This window comes from Alligator sinensis, unplaced genomic scaffold (genome assembly GCF_000455745.1).
Source record: "Alligator sinensis unplaced genomic scaffold, ASM45574v1 scaffold236_1, whole genome shotgun sequence".
Classification (NCBI taxonomy): domain Eukaryota; kingdom Metazoa; phylum Chordata; order Crocodylia; family Alligatoridae; genus Alligator; species Alligator sinensis.
The window spans coordinates 1,345,916-1,348,557 of NW_005842122.1; the positions used below are offsets into that span (position 1 = coordinate 1,345,916).

Here is a 2,642-nt window from a genome sequence, read left to right on the forward strand (position 1 = left end):
CTGACACCGTTGTCTTTTTCTCAGCTAATCAATCAAATTAAACTGCTCGTGACATAGTTTCAAAGATATAATGAATGAAATCCCATAAGGCTATTGTGAGTGGCACATCATTGACTTCTGAGTTATTTGTATGGGTAAACTAAGCCACAATGATGCTAAGTAGTAAATGCATTATTGTTACAATCAAGCAACATGGAGTTTTCACAATCAATTCTAATGAAGCGACATTTTTACCTTAAGTGCATACATAGGCTAATATTCAGTTACCTTCCTGTATCACACATATGCAATTTTGCATTTGTACCTACAAATAGTGACTATGCACTTTTACCACCTGTTGCTAATTACTTTAAACAACTTGCCAGACAAAGGTGGGCAAAACCCAAGTAATATCCCTGATAGGGAAAATCTAAGGGTGTTGTTAGATGTCATATTCTCCACATGTTATATGCTCTTATAATGAGAGTGTTTATATGTTAAAGTAAGAACAGACAAGATAAATATCCTCTCAAACTTACACCCCTTTGGGCAAGGATTATCTCCAGCTAGTGTTAGTTGGCTCTTGGTGCAATAAAGTCAGTCTGCTCCACATGGCCAATACAACAAATGCATTATTCCAGTATCCTAGGATGAACTTCTTCCAACCCCTCCTGCATATAGATGATCTATCATCTGGAACTCTGTTGCCTCAGACTGACATGAGAGCTCAGGAGAGCTAATCATCTGGGGGACAGTGAGGATCCATGGGGGGGGGTGGGGTGCAAGTGGGTGGAGAGCTGCAAGTGAGCTGTTAGGGGTGGCATAGCGGGGAAGGAGGGAGGGTTGCATGGCAGACCAGGACTAGTGATTGGGGAGCTACTGGAGAGACAGGCATCCACAGGGCAGACTTGGCAGTTCCTAGCCATGCCCCTGCTCCCCAGCTCTCTAGTAGAAGGTCAGAGTCATGCCTGTTAGTGAGGTTATTAACCCTTAACATGCCACTGCTCACAGTATGTGCTAAATTAATCCTGCCTAACATCCCTTACAGTTAACATGTGAAAATTGTAACACGTAACAAGAAACAATAGGCAATTATAGAATGCTTTTGAACCATGTAATATAATGTGATTGTTACCTATCCTGTTTTAATTAAGGATTTTTAAAAAATCATGGAAAGAATAATATTTGCATTCTAAATATTTTTAAAATTTCCAGTAGAACCCCTTTAGTTTAATCTAAATTAAGTTCTATAGAAAGAATTAATAGCCCCTAACTGCCCCTGCATAACACTTTCCTATGATGTGGCAGAACAACCTTCTGAAGAAGAACAAGAAGATAGAATATAATTAAGCAGTTCAGACTGTGGGAAGAATTAAATAAACAAATAAGATACAAATGTATAGCACTTTTTATTTAATAATACATAGGAATTTAGGAGCAGTTTTCACCTTTAGCTCTTCTATTTGCAGCCTATAAAAATCTTTATTAACTTGTCATGTTTACATTTCCCTCTTGCTTCGAATACTTCTATCATAAGTAATTGTGTAAAACTTTTTTGTAATCTCTCAGGAGGCACTTAATGTTTGAGCGGAGTGAAATTTCTTTACCAAGAAACTTTCTCAGAGAAAAAAATGGAGATGTAGGAGTATTTAACTATCTTGCAAAGTTGTGTTGATGTTGTTGAATGCTTCATCTCATTCTGTGATTTGTAAAATGAACCAAAACATATGAAAGGGATTTTTTTAGTCAGTACACTACTTTCTTTCACATTAAAAGTTGACAATTTAAATTAAATTTTGGTTTCCGCCAAGCATTATTTAGCACAAAAATTCTTCCCCCCCTCCAAGTTTTTCTTTTGTTTTGTTTTTTGAGGGGAGGGCTCTTAATAAGTCTTAAAAATATGTTACTGGTACTTTATTAATTATAATAATTCTTAAGTTCTTACAGGGCCACATTCAGGCTATATGCAAAAGCTGGGTAAGAAGTTTTCTATCTTTTGCTGTTCTGTAACAGGATCTCTGATGAAACAAAGATATTGGACCTAAAACTTCCTTTATTTGCTTTAAGCAGGCAGACTACTGTGTTTTTAATGTGAAAGTCTGCTTTTGATTTCACAAGTAAATTGTAATTTTTTTTTTTTAATAGAGTGCAAATGCAGTTCCCCACTACCACAAATTATGCAGTCAAGTTTCCCACGTTTGGGGAAATCACAAGGCCAGAGTGCAAGGGGCAAGCCTTGCCCTGGGAAAACCACCTGCTGGATCATGTTATCTCTCCTGCCATGTAAGTCAATTGTAATTGCAGAGGGTTTTTTTTTTTTTTTAATAATAGCTAGTGAGCACAAATTCGTAGACTTTATCCTGTTCCATTTACTTTCTCATAGGATAGAGAAAGTTCTATTTTATTTGTCATGGAATGCATGTCTGTACAGCATCTCAGTAAAATCTAATATTGCATTAAGTAGCCACATCTACATAAGCAGGGGCATGTGTTTGCAACAGCAAAAAATAGTATGGGCATAAATTTGTGCCACTACTTTGTGCTGCAATGCACACCCCTGCTCATTCACTTTTCAGTGGGACACATTGTCCCATTGCTCCATGTGCTGCAGCGGGGGCTGACTGAGGCACAGAGTGCCTGCACATGGGGCTAGTTGGCAGGCA

At 37.7% G+C, this 2,642-nt stretch overlaps 1 pseudogene; it reads right to left on the bottom strand.

Moving 5' to 3' along the window:
* Window positions 1-2,119: 2,119 nt before the first annotated feature.
* Window positions 2,120-2,270, bottom strand: LOC112550480 (annotated as a pseudogene).
* Window positions 2,271-2,642: the final 372 nt, after the last annotated feature.